The following is a 20,111-nucleotide window of genomic DNA, read 5'->3' on the forward strand; positions in this document are numbered from 1 at the left end:
AGAGAGTGTCTTCTGGCTTGGTAGAAGTGGCCAAGATGCACCTAGTTCGCTCCCCACTGAAAGCAGTGTTGTGCACCGCTGTAGTGGTGCTTGCTTGTAATCCCGGCACCCAAGGTGTTGGGTCAGGAGCCTTGTTTAGGCTTGTTCTGAGTTACACAGAGGCTGCCTCCAAGGTGAACACTGTAATATGGCTTTTGGGTATTAGTGTGTGACTAACTGGAGAAGAGATGCTGAGAACAGTTGGTAGTGGTTGAAACTGGGCTTCTCTCCTACCCTTACCTGGGTTCCAGGCATCAAATGGCTTCTGCTACAAGCAGCTTCCCCCAAAGCCCCTGCAGCCCTGAGGTCTTCATGTAGTGGATTTCTACATTTTCCTCTTCCCATTATGTCTGGATGGATATTTGGCAGTCCTTTAGACCAGCTTATGCCTTGGAATGAACATGAGCATGGGGAGGTATTGGGTCATCGTGGGTATTTTTTTTTCCTGGGCCCAGTACGGCCTGAGGTTCTCCCTGCAACTGACTGGAATAGAGTCCTCTATACCTGTAATAGGTGAACTGGACAGCAGGCGTTTTAAATGATCACTAAGCATTAAGCCAGAGCTGCTCATTCAGTAACAACTGACATGCTAGGCTGTGCTACGCGTCAGCCTATATTAAAATATTATGTTTAGCTGGAGATGAAGCTCCATGAGTGAGGCCCTGAGTTTAGTTTCCAGAAACATCAAAAAAGGTTCTTTTTTTCCTGCTACAATGCTGCAGAAATTGGAATGTTGCTTGTTGAGAAGAACTGTGGAAGAGAGCAATGAAGACCCCATCACCGTCGTGTTGCGAGCTCAGTGTCCTTCCTCAGCGGTGACTGACCACGGTGCTTCTCCCCTGGTGGCCCTCTGTCCTCAGTCCTTTGCATGTGGCTCAAGTTTCTCAGCTTTGTCTGACAGGCTTCATGTGTAACTTGTAAAGAAAATGCTGCTAAAAAATTCTAAACAAAAAATGGCATAAAGCGATACTGTTGTAAATTTATTTTTAAGACATAATCAATTTGTAATGTATATTGCACTCCTGGCAGACTCATGTAAACAAAATGTCATGTTTAAATATTACCTAAGAATGTTTCTGTACATTTTCGTCAGCATAAACGAGACACGTCAAGCCAGCCAACAGCAGAAGTGATAATCCAGCTCCTGGTTTGGGTTCTGAGATAAAGGGCAGAGGACTGTGATATGGTGAGGTCAGATGTTTTGAATTTTCAGGATAAATTTGCCTTGTAATAGAGGAGTGGAATAGTGGAATTGCTTGGTCAGTTTCAGGTGAGTAGACACAACAGGGCTGTTCTTCCTCTTTTTGTAGAGACACCGAAATAGAAGTTACTTTAAACATTTGCCTTCCAATGTAAGATCAATTTATTAGTTCCTATAAGTAGAACAGTGTGGAGCTGCCTCTGCCACCTGCTCCCAAAGTGCTTTCCTGTCTCGGCTCTGATGTGAACATACACACAAAAAAAGCCTTTGTACATACAGTCTGGGCTGCTGGTCTGACAGTGACAGAAGGAAAAGCGTACATCTAATTTTAACCTACATCATGCGGGGTTGAGGGTGGGGAGGGCCTATGCAGGCTGAGAGTGCTCTCTAGGCAAAGACCATGAGCATAGTCTCCTGGGGAGATGCAGAGGAGCGGTCAAGGGTAGTGCCACGTGGCTAAAAGTGGTCCGGTGTTTCCATGCCACTGAAAGCTCTTGCCAAGGCATCCTAAGCTCTGAGGAGGTAAATGCCGGTCAAGATAATGTTACCTGAAGCTTTCTTGATTCAGCTGGAAGTGTTCTACTGCTCAGGGTCACTTAGCACCACCCTCAAAACCAGTCTAAGAGACAAGTGTTTTCAACATGTGGAAACCAAAGAGGTTGACACAGTCCTAGCAGAGGTGGACTTTAGGAATGGGGTTTACTCTAAGAACATTTTGCTCTGTCCCACTATAAGGGCTTCCTGCAGGTTCCAGAGAACTAAGAATATTGTCCATGAGGTTTGGTGAGTCTGCTTCATCTCTTATACGGTGGGCATATGTCCCTGGGGTTCAGTTTTTCGAGACAGGACTTCTCTTCTGTATAACAAGCGGTGGCTGTCCTGGCTTTGTAGACCAGGCTGGCCTCAAACAGGGATCCACCTGCCTCTCCTCCAGAGTGCTGGGATCAAAGGCATGTGCCACCACATCCGGCTTAAAGAAATCTTAAAATCTAGTGGTCATGTTTAGTGTTGAAATGGCCACCTCTGAGTAAAATACTTCCTGGTCTGATTCCTCTGCCCCACTGGAGGCCGAGAACACATGGTCACTACTGCATGCCATGACTTCTCAGGCAGGAAGCAAGTCCTGGGGACTAGCTGCTGGTGGCTGCCCTGCACTGGAAAACTGGTCATGTTGGCTTTGAGGTCCTAGCTTGTTTCTTTGCTCTCTGTTTTATCCACTACATCCCTCCCCTCTCTGGCCACTGAACGAGCAAAAGCAAATAAATAGGACTTTTCATTGAACCAAGTGCAGTAGTGTGGGAAGGAAAAAGGATGGGGTGGGTGGGGTTGGAGAAGGAATGGGGCAGTGATAATCCCTCTGCTCCAAAGGCTCATTTTCCGGAGTGACTCAGCCAGTTCTCTGCAGCTCCAACCTTGGCTATTAGGTGGCGCTATTTTGTTTCCGTGGGTGCTTTGGACCTTTTGGTATCCAGTTCAGTGGCCAAAAGGAGGGAAACAAATTAGTGAATTTAAGCAACCTTCAATAAGATTATAAGCAGTTTTAAAGGCTCCAGGTCTCTCTAGGAGAGAAAATACTGTGCATCAGATTAGTTGCTTGCTTGCCTTGTTGCAACAAAATATCTGACAAGCAAATTAAGGTTCATAGCTTGAGACTACAGTCGACCACGGTGGTTTGGAAGCCATGGCAACAGTAGCTTGAGGCAGCTGGTCAGATTGCATCTGCAGCCAGGAAGCAGGGAGAGAGGAGTGCCAATGCCTCATATTTGATTCAGCCATCTAGAGAAACCACTCATGGACATGCCGAAAGGTTTGTCTCCAAGTGATTCTGTATCCTGTCAAATTGATAATAAAAGCCATCATAACTGCCCTCTCCAAAGTCTGTCTTTGAGTAGTAGGTTTGTGTACTGATCCCAGGAAGAACAAAGGTGAGTGAGCAGTCCCCTGATTTAGGCACTGCCATTGAGGCCTTGGTCAGGCTGAGGTGTACTCACAGGAAGCCTCATTATTCCTCTCCCAGAACCATCTTCTCTGGAGAAGGATTGAAGATAGTGTACACTTAACTGTGGGTCCTCGGGAGGTAAACAGAGGTGATAACTGCCTCTTTGCTGGCCCACCTGTGGGACCCTTGGGGAAGCCATTATTAAGGATGTGTGACATGAACTGGGATAGAGAACCTGGGTGAAGCATAAACCCAGCTCCCAGGGTATGCTTTTACTTCATTTTTTCATTGTGTCATGACAATCACACTTTTTAAGGTTTTTATTCCATTTGTGTGTGAGTGCATGAGTGAGGGAGTCAGGACAATTTGGGGGAGTTGGTCTTACTGTGTAGGTCCCAGGGATCTAACTCTGGTTGTCAGACACAACAGCAACCCTACCCACTGAGCTATCTAATTGGCCCTTGAGTTTTTAGAAAAAATGCTTTGGAGCATTTTCTACCAGGCATGATTTTTAAAGATTTACATAACATTTAACCCTAAAACAAAATAGAATTTTTCTGTAGGTAAGGGTTGAGATAGTTTTAAATTTTATTTTTATATGTGAGTGTCTTGCCTGCATGTATCCCTGTGCACCAGGTGTGCCTGGTGTCCAGGGAGGTCAGAAGAGAGTTTTGGATCTTCTGGGGCTAGAGTTAGATGGCTGAGAACCACCGTGTGGGGCTGGAATTGGACCTGTGTCCTCTGGAAGAGCAGTCAGCTTTTAATCACTGAGCCATCTCTGTTCAGCTCCAGGGTGTTTTTGTTTGTAATCATGTGTGTGTTCGTGTGTGGTGAGGCTGGGTGCCAGAGAAGTCCCACCTGGAGCTGGGGTCCAGGCAGTCACGAGCCACCTCACATGGGCGCCTGGAGTATAACTCAGTTCACGAAAAGTAAACACATGTTCATGGAGCCGCCCATTCCTCTAGCCCCAAGGATTGAAAAATGTCTGTGCAGTTGTATGCCCCCTGTGGTTGGTGCCTTCAGGAGCTAGAAAGGGGAATAGAATCCCCAGCTATGAGCTGGGAAATGCGGGCGGCTGGGAAATGCGAGGTCCTCTGGGAGGGCAGAGTGGAATCTTAACCACTGAGCCTTCTTTTCAGGTTCAAGGATGGGATTATTTTTTAAGATTTATTATTTATACAGTATATAGTACTCTGCCTGCATGTGTGCCTGTAAGCCAGAAGAGGGCACCAGATCACAGTATAGATGGTTGTGAGCCACCATGTGGTTGCTGGGAATTGAACTCAGGACCTTTGGAAGAACAGCAAGTGCTCTTAACCTCTGAGCCATATCTCCAGCCCCAAGGATGGGATTTTGATGTGAAAGTTATTCCTCTAATCATGAACTTTGTAGAGCCTTGAGTGAGCATGTTTGTGTTCTATGTCTGCCAGATAATTGAACAGCTCTCCAGTGTTCTAAAGGGGAAGGCCAGCTCCATCTCCAAATCTGCTTTTTTCTCCCTTGATCAGGAAGATAATGGCTCTTTTCCTAGTCTGAATTAGCAGCAACCACAGTTACCTTCCTCATTTCTAATTGTAATCTAATACAGTGAAACCACTGGGCAGGATGGGAGAAGAGTGGGCTGTTTTCCAGTCTTGGAGGAAGTCTCAGGAAACTTCTAGCAGGAAACCAGGAAACCAGAAGAGGGCAGCAGAGGAAAGGAGCTAGGTTACTTTCCTAGTTCCCAGGGCTGGAGCTGGGCCCACAGGAGGGAAGGCAGGGTAAGTCTTAGGTACCTAAGGCCATTCTCCAGTCCATTGCTCTAAACTGAACATCAGAACTGCCTCTTACAGTGTTGTACCTCTCAGCGTTCTTAAGTTCATCCAACCTGCTGTTTGAGAGGAGACTGCATTGTAGAAGTAAGACTAAAGGTCAAGCTTGGGTTTGTATCCCACCAACTGGTAAAAATCAGTTGGTGAGCTAATGACGCCTACGTGCCCAGCGCGTCAGCATCTCTTGTGTTCTCAGGGCTGTAAGCTACATTCACGGGCTCTTAGAGAGCATGGCAGCTCAAGATTTAGCATTGGAGGGGCTGTGCAAATAGATCTCAGGTTCTCTGGGTATTTTGTTTTGTTTTTGAACTTGGTTTTCTCTGTGAATGTACTCTTGGATATTCTGGAAAGCACTATGTAGACCCAGCTGGCCGTGAACTGAGAAAGTTCTGCTGGGCTCTGCCTCCAGAGTGGTAGGGATACAAGTGTGCACCACCACAGTCGGCTCTTGATTTCTTGCTGTACTGGACATAATGGAACTTAGAAGAAAGAACAAGACTTCGAAAAGGCAAAACAATTGAATTGACATAAACTGTGTCACTGCCAAAATGGCTGTGTGGCCTCAGTTAGGATGGAGGCCTGCCGCACAGAATGAGGCTGGTGTCGGATCCTCGGGGCAGATGCTGGAAGTGACGCCTGCAATCCAGGTCTTTAAAGTCCGCAGGCAGAAAGATGGCAACTGTGATCTTGCATTCAGCTACACATAGAAAGCAGCCTGGACTACCTAGAAAGACAGTATCAAAAACAAAACAGACCAGGTTCAATTCCCAGCACCCATATGGCAGCTCACAACTGTCTGTAATGCCTTACAAGGGATCTGACACCTTTACGCTAGTGCACATAAAAATAAAATTAAGTAAATTATAAAAAAAGAAAACAGAAACCTCCCCAGGGAACTCTTATCTGCTTCTCCTCTAAAGTCCTCTAAAGGCATGTTGTGGTCCCTTAAGTACCATTTTAGAGCACAGGTATTGACAGCAAATTGTTTCAGTAGAGGTGTTTTCTGAGTAGGGCCCCTCCAGATAACAGGCGTGGAGATGCCCGGAAGTGGTCTCACGAGCCTGCTCACTACTCAGAAAGGAATGGTAGGAACAGGGCAGATATTTGGGGAAAGCTGAGGAAGAAGCATTGAAGTGGCGATCATGAGCAGTGCAAGTGACCAGTAGTGTGTGACTACTCTGCCTCCATCAACTTGTCACCCAAGTAGCTTCCAATGCACTCTGTTCCTCAGACAAGGAAATTGGGCATCAAATATTAAGGCTAAAGGCCAGCGCTGGGGAGACCATGAGTAGGTCATGAGTACTAGGTCAGCATGGGATACACTGTGAGGTTACCCCCAAACAAAAACAAAGAACCAGAAGTAGAGGAAAGGTCACCCAACAAGAGAGAACCCAGACCCAGACTTTGAGCCTTTAAAGAAGATGGCTGCTGACTCCTGTGAGAAACATGGCTGAAAGGCAATAAGCCCGAGGGCTCTCCTGGGCAGTGGGTTTCCTTTCCCTTGATGAATAAGGCTTATACAAGCTTTTCTTTAGGGTAAAATTATTTTTTTCTTAAACTGGATGAGTATTTCAGCCAAGCTGGAAATGTGCTTCAAGCAAGGCTTGGGTGTCTTGCTTCGGAGGGTGGGCTGCTGGCAGATGGCTAGCAGCCCTACCCTGACATTCAGTTCCCTGACGCCCCCACCACTGTGAACAAAGTTTCCTCAGCTGTGGCTGAGCCAGACATAACCAGTTTTTGGCAACAAACAAACAAACAAACAAACAAACTCAATCTAATAAAATAAAGCCTTTTAAGTGATGGACCTGCCTGAGAAGAAGAAATTCTCACAGTGACAAGGCCTCCTGGGAAATGGGACCCCTCATACCAGGCAGATCGGGTTCCATTAGGCTCTTGGGGAAGAATTTTCCTGGGACACAAGCACCTGGTCAATGCTCCAGATCCAGGTAGGAGCTCTTAGATCTGAGCTACTCACACAGCCACATGAATATGTGTCCTGCCTAGGGGAGGAGCAGGGAGCCAGCTCAGGGTGTCCTAGCCTTAGTCTTTCCCCAAGGCAGCAATCGCTAGGCATTTAGACTCCTAGCTTTCCTTAGAAAAGACACTCAACTTCTCTGAGGCTAATTATGTGGAGAACTGTAAGACTTGGTAGACTACTGGAGCTAGACAGGAAGATGTTATGTTGCTTGAATTTTTTTTTTCTTGACACTTTTGGAGCAATTCTTAAGCATTCCTCCTCCTCCTCCTCCTTTTCTTTTGAGGAAGGATTTCTCTGTGAAGCCGTGACTATACTGGAATTCATTCTGTAGACCAGGCTGGCCTCGAACTCAGATATCTACCTGCCTCTGCCACCTGAGTGCTGGGATCACTCACTTCTAAATGAACTGATTTACCCAAGAACTCACAGATTGAGAGGTAAGCTGAGATTCAAACTCGGAGAGGCTCCAGAATTGAAACTGGAGAGCTGTGCTGGTGGGCATTTTGATTTAGTGGTTTTTAAACAGAGGATTCACTCTGTATCCTAGTCTGGAATGTAACTTGGCCTGGCCTTGAACTCAAATAAATCCTCCCACCTCAATGAACTGAATTGAGTACTGGGGTTCCAGGAAGAGCCACTATTCCTGGCTTTTGATTTTCAGGGTTGAGGGTCAAGCCCAAGGCTTACTAGAGAAGTGCCACACCATTGGGCTACATCTCCTTCCCCGTGTGACCTTTTTTTGAGAGGCCAGCAGGGAAAAGAACCTTAAAGTCCTTCAGCCTAACTCCCAAAGACTTTTCCTGAACTTAATTCCTTCAGTGCTTAATTCCCTTCCCAAGAAAAATCAAAGAGCTGCTCTGTGGATTCTAGCATGGTCTTGCACTAGCTTCTCTGACTTTTCAGGGCTCCCGAGCACATCCTACACCATAGCCTCACAGAGCTATTTTATCTTTTCCTAGTATGGCAATATTAGCTACCTTTTGCCGAGGTGGCTACTAAGTATTTTTTAGGCTTAATATTTATGGGTGTTTTCATGCATGCATGTCTGTGCACCGTGTGCATGCAGTGCCTATGGAGACCAGAAGAGGGCATCAGATCTCCAGCAACCAGAGTCACAAAGAGCTGTGTGACATCTTGGTGCTGGAAACTGAACCAGAGACCTCTGGAAGGGCAGCCCATGCTCTCAACTGTTGAACCACCTCTCCAGGCCTATGAAACTATTTAGTCAGAGCAGTCTCTTAAGGTGGTGAAAGGTCTTCATTCAACCAATAAGTAAGCAGGGCTTAATGAGGTCACAGGGTTGTCCTTTTGCTGAGGCTCTTCAGTGAGCATACATTAGTTTCTGTTTTTCTCTGCACTGCATCCCTGGGGAACATCCTTCCTACAGAGACAGATAAAAGATTCTTTCTTAGGGGATGTCCTCAGCTTTTTTCTGCTTTCCCTGTGAGGAGGCAGCTCTCACTGGGATCCAACAACTCCTTAACACTCTACCACAAGCTAGCTGTGAACTTGAGGGGTGTCAGTGTTGCCAGTCCCTGGCAAGGCTCCCAGGATCCAGAAGTGGGCAGTGAAATGTGTAGTGGACAGAAGATGGGTACATGGATCAATCCAGAACTCAAGAGACTTGCTCCACCTTTCCTGGTGACATGAAGAGAAGGGTGGTAGGCGGGCCTGGGAATGTGTGCTGCGGCTTCTTTCCCACTGTCCTCCATTGGGGATCTTGGTGCTCATGTTCCACAGAGAGAGGTTATCTGAAAAGCAGTTCTATGACACAACCCCAATGTATGGAGGGTTTCATGGGCACTGGGATATTAAAGTGCCAAGGTTAATTTTTCTGAAAAGGTTTTAGCTGGCTTGCTCCTCATCTTGTCCTGATGGTGAGCCTCAAAGCCTGTGAGTGCCCTCTTAAAAAAAAAAAAAAGACGCCTGCCTTTTATGATTGCTAAATTCCAAGCCATCTGTTCTTCACATTGCAGAAAGCTTACACCTCCCTCCACGAAGCATCTCTCTGTCTTAGCTGGCTCACCAAGGGTGTTCAGTACAGTGGGTGGGCAGAATAATTCAGAACCCTATCCTGTGCATTCAGAGGGGTGAATAAAAGCCACAGCTCATTCCAGATGTCTGGGGGAAAAAGCTCAGCTTGGTGCTTGGACATGCAGCTTGGTTCTGAGGAACAGTTGTCTGCTCCTGTGTTTTAGGGTGCTGCTTGCTTTGAATCTGAGAAGGGAGGAAGATCATTTGTATTTTCAGACAAATTAGGTGAGAGAAGACTTTGAAAGGGAGAGTCCTACAGTTTTTTCCACTCCCTGGGATCTGATACACTTAGGATCATTATTTGTAGCTTAATGAGTTTCTTCTAAAAGCTAGATACAGACCTGAAAACTTGAAGATGTTTCCTTTGTATGGCCATAAAGTTATGCAGGACTCCTGGGTCCCCCCCCCCCCATTCTGCTATATTCAAGCGTTTTATCTTAGCTTGGTAGTAATTTCCTGTAAAATTTATCATTTTATGTGTATGAGAATTTTGTCTACATAAATGTCTGTACCACTTGTGTGCCTGATACTCATGGAGGCCAGAAGAGGGCATTAGGTCCCCTAGAATGTGATTTATGAATATTTGTGAGCCACCACGTGTGTCTTGGAACCAAGTCCAAAGCCCTCTGCATGAGCAGTGCATGCTCTCAACTGAGGAGCCCCCGCTCCAGCCACAGTAGCAATGTTTTATTGTTTTGTTTGTTGCACAATGAACAAAATTCTAGTCCACCCTGGGAGACTTGGCCTTTGCCACTTGTCAAACGAGGATTTATTGACTGTTTGATTGATTGAGACAGGGTCTCTCTAGCTTTGGCTGTCCTGGAACTGTCCTTGTAGGCCAGGCTGGCCTTAAACTCAGAGATATTCCTGTCTCTGCCTCCCAACCTCTGGGATTTAGGGTGTGTGCCACTACCACCCAGCCAGAACTTTTATTTTTAATTAAAATCTAAAATAATATATGGATTGCATGGTGTCTCATTTTATGTTTTATCCTTCCCCATTTGATGAGTTTATGTCTTCTGTACTTAAAGCATTTTTATGGAGATCTAAAAATTAAGCAGACTAGTATAAGCATATTACCTTAAATAAAATATAATTTAAAATACATTTAAGCTTGGCATGTCTACAGAATTGGAAGCTAGGCCAACCAGGACCACTGGAGACAGGCATTGCCTATGAGTTTGAGAAGCCCATGGAGTCAATTGCCCTTGTCAAGCAGGTGCTTCCACATTGCTCCAGCCAGTGTTTGCCAGAATAATGCAAACCACTCAAGAAGAGTAGGGTGTGTGAGTGTGTGTGTGTGTGGGGGGGGTAGGGACTTCCATTTCCTGGCTCAGTGCTCGTATTCCTGAGTGTGCTGGGAGAAGGCAGGAACCAGCCCTGGCCCTGCCGTAGAGGTGAAGGCCTGCTTTGTCTTGTTTGCCGCAACAGTAGACAACAGCAAGGCTTTGAAAGCTGTGTTAGGTTAAAGACCCTACCTGGAAGAGGGGAGGAAGCAAGCCAAGTGTTGCAGGGTGTGAGTGGCTCAAGGAAGGACAAAAATGCAGGCTTCCAGCGGCAGGTAGGGGAGGAGAGCTGAAATTCCCTGCTGGCTTCTCTCCCTGCTTAGGCAAAACCAGAACAGGAGACCTCAGAGAAGCCATGGGAGAAAGCAGACAAGCAATGTGGCCAAGGAGCAGCAGAGATCCCTCTGCTCTCGCGTTTGACCCTCCCCATCTGCGTTGCTTCAGAATGGGACCGCATTTCTTCGATGGTGGTGTGATGGCACCCAATGCTCATCTCTTTTAAAGCGAACAATTAAGAAGTGAAGTATCTATAATGTGTTGGGTGTGAAGGGGCAGATGCCGTTTCAGTTCTTTCCTCCTCCAGGTCTGAAGCCTAGGGGCATGAGCAAGAGGGAAACCAAGACGATTACGTTTATAATCCAGGCATTCTTTTGTGTTTGGTTTGGTTTGGTTTTGAGACAAAGTTTCTTTCTCTGTGTAGCCTTGGCTGTCCTAGACTAGACTTACAGACTAGGCTGGCCTGGAGCAGAGATCTGCCTGCCTCTGTCTCTGCCTCCTGAGTGCTGGGATTACAGCACTACCCTCATACCTGGCTTAACTCAGACATTGTTGACCCTGGTGAGTAAAAAGCGCTGTAGCCGGGACACCACACTTTCCACTTAGCCAAACCTACTGAAGCTCCAACGCTCCCAAGAGTCTCAGAAAGCAGGCGGGCTTCCGCTAACCTTAAGATGCCAGGTGTGCTGGAGAAGAGGCAGGGTGCGGGGCTGACATGGGCCTCGATTGGACCCTGCTAGACCATAGAAGAGATCAAATGTGTAGTGTTTGTAGATACACGTTATCCAAAAAGGGATTAGGAGTGAGGGGGACAGGAGTCATGCAAGTCCTCAAGCACAGTTAAAGCTAGGGTGCTGGGCGAAGGCACTCTGATGACACCAGTCCCAGCCAGTTTCCCAGAGATTCAAACTCCTTTCCTCACTTCCTCTGCGTCCTTCCTTCATGCTGTTCTGTGGAGGCCACAGTGAGGAGCTGTCCTTGCTCCTGCTGATGAAACAAGCGGATTTGGGCTGGCCTTAGAAGTCTGACAGTGTTAGGAGTGTGATCTGACAGACCCCTCTGTCGCCTCTCCTCGCTCAAAGCCCTGAATGCCCCCTGCTCTTTGCATTCCCTCATCTTCCACTCATCCCATCTCTCCTTTACTCAAAGAGCACACATACGGGGGACTGACCTCCCGCCTACCTCCCGCCTACTGTTCGGCATCCAGGAGGAAGGCAGGGGGTACTGTCTATTGTAAAAAGTTGACTTCATGTTGGGAAGTGGTGGCCCAAGCCTTTAGGGAGCAGAGGCAGGCAGATCTCTGTGAATTCAAGGCTAGCCTGGTCTACAGAGTGAGTTCCAGGACAACCAAGTCTACACTGAAAAACCCTGTCTCAAAAAACAAACAATAAGATAAAAAGTTGACTCCAAAACAGTTAAAGTGGGGTCCTACAAGGTGGTTCGGGGGGCTGCTAACCCTGACCCCCAGAGCTGGATCCCAGGGCTCACGTGGAAGGAAGCAGTAACTCGTGCAAACTGGCCTCTGATTTCAGCGTGTGTGTGACACAAAATAAATAAACAACAAATGTAATTTTAAAAATGTTTAAAGTAGCTTGTGCAGCAAGGACTCCTCCCGGTGCGCGCCATCTCTGGGTAGGTATGTCGCGCTGCAATCCTTTCTCCCCAGGCGCTATGGCACAGGAAGCTGCTGTTGGCTCAAGGCCTCGGGCTGTTTCTCCATCAGCAACCAGCCGGTTATCTCCACCTTCACACCAACACCTTACACTTCTAGAAAACAAATGCGTGAAAAACCCCTCGTTGTCTTCCTATCTCTCCCCTCCTAAGGTACATTTCAGCCCTCATACGCTTTTACAGCCCCCACCCCTCTTCCAGGGACTCTCTTCTTCGTTTGTCTTTGATGCTCAGAATCCCCACCATTCCCAGGGACCTCTGTAGGTGGAGGTGATGAAGGGGAAGGGAGGGGAAAGGCGTCCAGGGATCCCAAAATGGCTATGGGCTCTCTTGCGCCCAACTACTCAGCTCTGGGCAGCAACCAGGGTTGCTGAGGTCAGGTGGAAGAAAGCTCTTGGAAGCCAAGCTACCTGGGGTGGGGGGTGGGGGGGACCGAGTCCCTTTCCCTGCCTTGCTCCTTCTATCCCGGGAGCGGCCTCCCTGACCTTGACGGGGGTCGAGGAGGGGCGCAGCGCCCAGCGTGCTGTGCACCGCGGACAGTCCCGCAGGCAGGCCCGCCCCGCACCTCCCGGCGCGTGCCCGCCCTCCCGCGCCGCCCGCCGGGTCTCCTCCCATCACTGCAGCGCTGGCCGCGCTCGCGCTCGCCCATCGATCGATCAGCCCCTCCCTCCGCCGGGGCGCAGACTGCTAAGCTCAGCAAGTCTTGCGGCAGAGGCACTTCGGAGCGGAGTTGGGCCCGGGGCGGAGCGGGGACTCCGCGCCCCCAGGGAACGCCCGCCGCCGCTGGACCGCCGCCAGCGCCGCATCCCTGCAGCCGGTGGCCGCCTCCCGTCGGGGACCGCAGACCTTTCCTGCCGCGTCGGGGTCGCCCTCGGGTGAGTCTTTATTCCCTCCAAAGTTTCTCCATCGCGGCTTGTGAGTCCACACCTGGCTCCTGGGGGTGGGTGGGGTGGCGGAAGTTTGGGACCAAGGGGACCGTGCGCCTGCACCGTCCTTTGCGGGGAGTTTGCCCCGCCGCGGGCTTGGGGGAGCCCGAGCCCGGGAGCGAGGAGGCTCCTCTGCGGGTTTGCTCGGGGAGCTGCAGGGCGGGGGGGTCGAGAGTCCCCTGCCCCCTCCCGCACTGTCCCTGGATGCCCCCTCTCGCGCCCCTGGCCCACTCCTCCCCCCCCCCGCCTATTTGCGCCGTCTCCTTTTGCCCCCCCCCCCCCCGTCAAGCTTCTGAGATCTGCGGCACCGCCGTCGTGGGAGGAGAGGGGCAGGGCGCGCGTGAGAGGCTGGGGTCCAGACTAGAAGAACTCTGAAGGTAAGGGTCCAGGGGAGCAGTCTGGGACGCGACGGGGCGGCGTGGGGGGGGGGGTGTAATGGAGATGTCCCTTCAAATCTCATGACTCAGCACCACCCAGGACGGCTTGTCCTCCGGGCCTGGTCCTCGGGGCCAAACAAACCCATTCCTCTTTCTGGACGCTTCCATTTGCGTTTCCTACTTGCCCCTCCCACCACCACGAATTTTCTTTTCTAACTTAGAGAGGCCTCATCTTTCCCCATTCATCCCAATAGCCCTGGTGTCTTGCTTTTCCCCCTGCCTTCTCACATTCCACAGGTGCCTCTAGAGGCACGGGGTCTCCCCTTTGCAGAACCCCCACTCCCGAGGTGCTGGTGGAGGTCTCTTTCCTTGGCAGGCAGCAGAAGCAGCCAGCGAAGAAGCCAGCACAAGGGCAGAGCAGGAGCACACAGCAGGACCACTGCAGTGTGGAGAGAGCAGAGGGAGGGAGAGGGTGGAAACGGGGTGGGCAGAGAAAACCCTTAGGTTTAGGGTTTAGGGGGCACTTGAAAGAAGACTGGGGTCAGACTGGAGGAGCCTGTCTTGCTGTGTGCAGGAGGCTGTCTCCAAAGTAATAGATTGTCCTCGGTCCAATCTCTAGCTCACAGAGACCTGAGCACTTCATCACTCGGGTGCTGAGGAGCAGAACCAGGGGCCCTTAATCCTCCCGGTTATCCTCCATCCTACCCCCGGCCTCAGTTGAAGAATGGAGAGGTGGACATGTTTGACACTCAGGCGGAACCAGAGGGCAGGGCCACGGCGGCTGATGCAATGGGATGTGCCTGGAGTCCGGCTGGCCAGCAGTGGCCGGGCAGACGCTGCAAGCTTCAGCATGGGCCAGGGGCCCACACCAGGCACGTGAAGCACCCTGTGGCTTGGCCTGGGGGTCCGGCCTCAGCCATTCTACCCATGCTCCCGGAGAATAGCCGGAAACGCCGTCAGAACGGGCTCTCTCCTCAGCTGCCTCTGCCCTGTTCTGCTCTTGGCCTCGTCCTCTAGGATTCCCTCTGGATTGGGGCTTTTTTCTTAGGATCACAGGAGTTTAATCTTCACCCTTTACCCTCTGGCCTATGGAGTCACCAGGAGCCTAGGAACTGTGGAGGGGGAGGACACTGAGGTAGGTGTCCAGTTGCCCTCTGGAGGAGCAGGGGCCAGCCCTTGTGAGTCAGCCTTGTTCAGTACTCCACCAGCTTTCCCCAAACAGCTTGGGATCCTTTTTTGGGGTTATGCAAACACATTTCTTTCTGCTTTGGAGGCTGGCGTTCACACAAGATCAGGGGAAGGGAGAGGCTCTGGCATCTGTGGGTTGCCAGTTCCCTGCAGGAGTCTGACCGGCCTCACCTGTGAGGAACATTGGTCTTATCCTGGTCACAGAGCACCTCTCCAGAGCTGGGCAGGAGCTCTTGACCACAGTGCAGTTGCAGCTCATTTTAGCTGTCCACCTTCAGGCGGTTTCCGAAGATCTGGGCGGAGGCAGGTGGCTGCAGAAGTCTCTTCCCCACTAAGCTACCAGAGGCCTCCTGGCTCTGGGCACATCTGACCTTGAGTGGCTTCTGCTCTCTCCTTGTCCTACCCTGACTGAGTCCTCCTCCTCCTCCTCTCGGCTGAATCTGTGCAACCTCACAGGGGAGGATGGTTAGATGGGCAGTGAGTGTGTGAAGCAGGCACACAGGAAGGCAGTGAGGAGATGCCTGGGGCTGAGGCACACTCGGGGATGACAGAAGGCTGAGCTGAGTAGAACGCCGCTTCCTTTGGCTTCAGATTTGGTTAAGTAGACTTTTCTGGTCTGGACAGGCTCTAGCTATAGCTAAATTTACTTGTCTTGAGCTAGATAACACAGATGTGTGACTAAGGTAGAAGGATATTGTTTAGGGACTGGAGTGATCAGCCAGAGGAAGCAAGGAGGGATTTGATACAGTTGGTGGTTAGGACAGGAAGTGCAATGAGGAACGACAGGTGGACTTGGGTTCTAATCCCTGGGGCCAGTGTGATGGTTAGTCTTGATGGTCCGCTGGGCTGCATTACCAGACACCAGGACATCAAGGACATGCACCCTTGAGTGAGGGCTTTTCCAAGAAGATGGACTGAAGGGACAGCCCGGCTTTGGATGTGAGGGCACCATTCTATGGACTAGGCTCCTGACCGGAATTAAAAACAAAAAGGGAGAAGCCACCGGAGCTTCCCCGCCCCCTCTGCTTCCTGATCTGCCTCTGCGTATGTTCTCACAGCTCCATGCTACTTCTGTCCCCATGCCTTCCTCAGCCCCTGAACTTAGAGCCAAAACCCAACCAACCAAGCAACCAAGCCAACTAACCAAAGTCAAAAAACCTCTTTCCTTGTTTTTTCTTCTCAGGTATTTGGTTACAGCTAACACACTCATGGTGAAGTGTATTATTCACGCCTGCAACAAGCACTTCATTAGCACATGGTTCACACACACCCCAGTGCCACTGTTCCAGGCGCTGTGTAGTAATGAACACAGCAGACAACAGTCTAACCTTTATTTATTTGTTTGTCTGTTCATTTATTTATTTATTTATTTATCGGGTCAGGGTCCCGTGTAACCAAGGATGATCGTGATCAATCCTTCTGCCTCCGCTTTAACCTGAGTGCAAGGTTTCCAGTTGTGTGCTGCTGCCCCTGGTTTATACAGTGCTAAGATGCATGCTAGGAAACATGCCACCACTCCCTGTTGCTGTGGGTGCTGTCTTCCCGTGGGCCTTAGTGGGTTCTTTGGCCACGTTCATTATCAGTTTCCAAAATCATTCATTATTACCTCCGGCTTTGTTGTTGTTGGTTTGAAACAGGGTTTTGTTATATAGAACAGGCTGGCCTTGAACTTACTATAGAGCTCAGGCTGGTCCCCAACTCATGATCCTCCTGCCTTAGCCTCCTCAGTGCTGGAATTATAGGTACATGCCACCACTTTTTGTTTGTTTGTTTTTGTGTTTTGAGACAGGGTTTCTCTACGTAGCTCTTGCTGTCCTGGAACTCACTGTGTAGTCAGGCCTGCCCTTAACTCGAAGGTCTGCCTGCCTCTGCTTCTCTAGTGCTGGATTGTTAGTTAGCTAACAGCACCCTCTGACAGTCTGTTGTGTGCCATGCTAGGTGATGAGCATTGAGATGGGAATGAAGCACACCCAGCCCCCGCGCTGGTGAACACTGACTGCCAAACAAGTGAAGAAGTAGTTACAAAGAACTGGACGCAGTGACGAATGCCATTTGAGAAAGCCTGGGAACAGTGCCTTGAGCAGTCAGACGCTTTAAGACTTGCAGGGTGTAGTGTGTAAATACTGCTAATACACAGTAGTCCATGGCTCCCTGGGCTAACGCCGTCTGACACGCCCCGGGTGAGCATCCACACACACAACTGGTTGGTTATTCACCATCTGCTCTGCCGGAAGCCAGGCCAGGAAACAGAGCTTCAGCCCTGGCCTCCCTTGGCCTCCAGGAGGCCTGTAGCAAATGACATAGTTTAAGTGGAGAAATGCCGGATGAGGTTCCCCTCAGAGGCAGGGTAGTGACTATAGACAGATTGCCTGGGCGCCTCCTGCTTCTGCACATGCTCTGACTTTGGGCAAATCGTTAATCAAATTCATATTATCAATATGAATCAAATTCAGCCATCCTGGGTGTAGAAGGGAGCTAAGCTGTCTGTCCCCAGCATCGGGTGTTTGGGGGAGGATTAAGGTGTTCCTGGATGGGCTGGAACAGCCTGGAGGAGAGCTGGGTGAGTCTTATTTAACCATGTCTGTCCTGTCCTTGTCCTGTACTCATTCCAGTACCTCATCCCTCCAACTTCCAGACTGTTCTGCTTGATGCCCAATGAGCCATTTCTTGCCAGAGCTTAATTTCTGGGAAGGACCTGTCCCAGCCATCCTTCATTTCCATCTCTGGAACAGGCAGTTCGAAGCGGTCACTGGGGTGATGGGTGACTATATCCCAGCCCGGGGAACCAGGACCTGAATCTGGACCGTGGGGAGCATTTGGCTGCCAGCCCCAGGAGTAAACTCCAGGCAGGTCCCCAGATGCATAGCAAGCAAGAGCTGCTGTGGACGCTTCCTCCCTGGGCGGTCTCAGTGTCCTGCTGCTGCTGAGTCCTGTATTCTGGGTGCCCTTCCAGCCCTTGCCACGCAGGAAGGCAGGGTTGCATCCTGTGTGTGGTCTCTAAGTAGCCCCAGATATTTGTTGGCCATGGGACCTCAAGTTGTAGAAAAAGTAGTTATAAGAGAAGGCAGAGCCTGTGTGGCTCATGTGTAGGTGGTGGCGGAACTCAGCCCCACCCATCTCTTGGTTTCTCTGATATAGCAGTTCAGAAAGGGCTTGTATAACTCCTGCCCCTCCAACTTGGAGCAGCTGTCGCTGGCCCTATTGTACAATAAAGAAACAGGGCTCTTTCTCCTCTACTTCTGGTTGTTTTGTTTGGTTTTTTTGAGATAGGGTTTCTCTGTTGTAGCCCTGGCTGTCCTGGAACTCACTCTGTAGACCAGGCTGGCCTTGAACTCACAGAGATCTGCCTGCCTTTGCCTCCAGAGTGCTGGGATTAAAGGCATGCTCCACCTCTGTCTGGCTCCCCTCTACTTTCTGTCTGGAGGGACTAAGCAACTCCCTGGAAGACAGAGGAGTGGAAAGATCCCAGAACACCTGGGGACCCACAGCACACAGGTGGAGCATTAGTCATAGCCAGTGTGAGGTGGCTGTGCTTCCAGGGTCCGGGTTGGCTGCATGCCTGCCGAGCCTGCTTCCTTCATCTCTACTCCCAACCCAGACCTCAAGTGCCCAAGCCCTCAGCACCGGGAAGTCTGGGCCTCTTGGAGTCAGGGAAGCTCCGTATAGCACTTGCAAGGCAGGCGCCTCTGAGCGGGGCAGGGAGACCTCGGCAGGGAGACCTCGCACGGAGAACCCTGTCTGGGCAGCCTATAATTGGGCTGATGTGGGGGCTCTGGAGCGGCAATTAGGGAATACTACAATTAGAGGTGGAATTTTCCCATTACCACCCCCTGCCTCTTAATAGTGAGTGCAGGTGGTTGTGCAGGCACCAGGGAGATGGGAAACAGAAGTGAAGGAAAGGGTGGGGATTTACTCTGAGGAGGGGTGGGCTTGGGAAGGAGAAGCTTAACCCTTTCCGTACTCCCATACTTGGGCTAGCCGAGGGGTGATCTGGTGGTGAGGCAGAGTTGGGGCAAGGAAGCCTTTGGTGTGCTACATTGTAATCAGTTGAGGCAGAGCCACTCAGACGGTGATGCATGTGCACATGCTGAGATAGGATGTTACTGTGTAGCCCAGGCTGGCCTTAAACGGGGTACTCCTACCTCAGCCTCTTCAGCTGTGTGTATACACACACATATATATATACACACACACACACACATACATATATATATATCTATTTTTTTTTTTTTTCTGGGTTTGGTGTTGCACTCCTTTAATCTCAGGACTTTGGAAGTAGAGGCATGTGGATCTCTGTGAGCTTGAAGTCAGTCTGGTCTATATAATGAGTTCTAGGCAAGCCTGGGCTACATAGTGAGACCCTAAAAAATGTCTATTTTTAACTGACACAGAGTAGTTGTACATATTTGTGGGGTTGGCATGGAATCTTAATACATACAGCCTACAATGTGTGATGCTCAGATAAAGATCCTTGGCACCTCACTTGCCTCAGACTTTATTATTTGTTTGGGATTTTGTTGTTGTTGTCCACATTACCTGGGTCCTCCAGACAGCACCTGCTCCCTAAGGGGTAGAAAATTTAAGAAAAATAGCTTTCCATTATCATTGACTCTGGCCCGAACTACTGGTCCAGATGTGCTGGGCCTCTGCTTTCTGCTTTGAAAAGTAACTGGGGACATCTTAATGCATTTATGGAAAAGAAGTTCTTTGTCGCATGCGGCCTTACCGTCTCATGCCCCACCTAGCTTCCTGGAGCAGAAAGGAGCTCTGCAGGCAGCCACAGGGCCCCTGAAGAGGGCCCCTGACAAGGGTCGCCCATGTCTAAGCAGTCCTCGCTCATTCTCCTGTGTGTCTTTCGGGGAAAGCATGTTTTAAAAACACACATCCTTTATCTTTGTCTTCTTCGGGCCTGGCTTCCCAAGTTCACAGTCAACCATGGATCTCTTTGTGCCACACAGCTGGAGCAGTCAGGCCCAGTGAGGGATCTAAGATCAGTTGGTAGGAGGGATGCAGACCTGAAGGACAAGAGAACCATCACCAGGTCACAGCTCAGGCATGGAGGGAGGCTGTGTGAAAACCTCTCAAGACTGAAATCCAGCCGCACCAGGGGAGCCAAGAGAAGTTAGAGGCAAACCTCAAGGGCAGGGGCTGGGAATTGTGTGAAGAGGCAGTGTGGAGTTAATTGGTGGGAGGGCTCCCTCGAGTAGAAAAAGCATCACTTTAATAAGGCCGCCCTGGTTCCAAATCAATCCTGGCATTGCAGGAGGCGAAGGGGGAAACACAGACACGAAATTGGATTAGCTCTTTGATGCTGGGAACCGTGCTGGCTGTGGTGAGAGGCAGAGGAAGGAGGACTGAACCTGTTCTAAAGGTCTGAGGCTGTCA

At 50.0% G+C, this 20,111-nt stretch overlaps 1 protein-coding gene across 2 annotated transcripts in view; it reads left to right on the forward strand.

The window, feature by feature from the left end:
* Positions 1–12,857: 12,857 nt before the first annotated feature.
* Positions 12,858–20,111, forward strand: part of Syt2 (synaptotagmin 2) — a 106,320-nt gene continuing 99,066 nt past the window's right edge. The window contains exon 1 of one of the 2 annotated variants that reach the window (XM_021633796.2): positions 12,858–13,110. The gene's annotated coding sequence lies outside the window, so the exon portion shown is untranslated. Of the gene's footprint in view, positions 13,111–13,400; positions 13,539–20,111 lie in introns of those variants that run through there. The other variant, XM_060364347.1, reaches the window with a different exon arrangement.

Source organism: Meriones unguiculatus, chromosome 11 (assembly GCF_030254825.1).
Source record: "Meriones unguiculatus strain TT.TT164.6M chromosome 11, Bangor_MerUng_6.1, whole genome shotgun sequence".
NCBI classification, from domain to species: Eukaryota; Metazoa; Chordata; class Mammalia; order Rodentia; family Muridae; genus Meriones; species Meriones unguiculatus.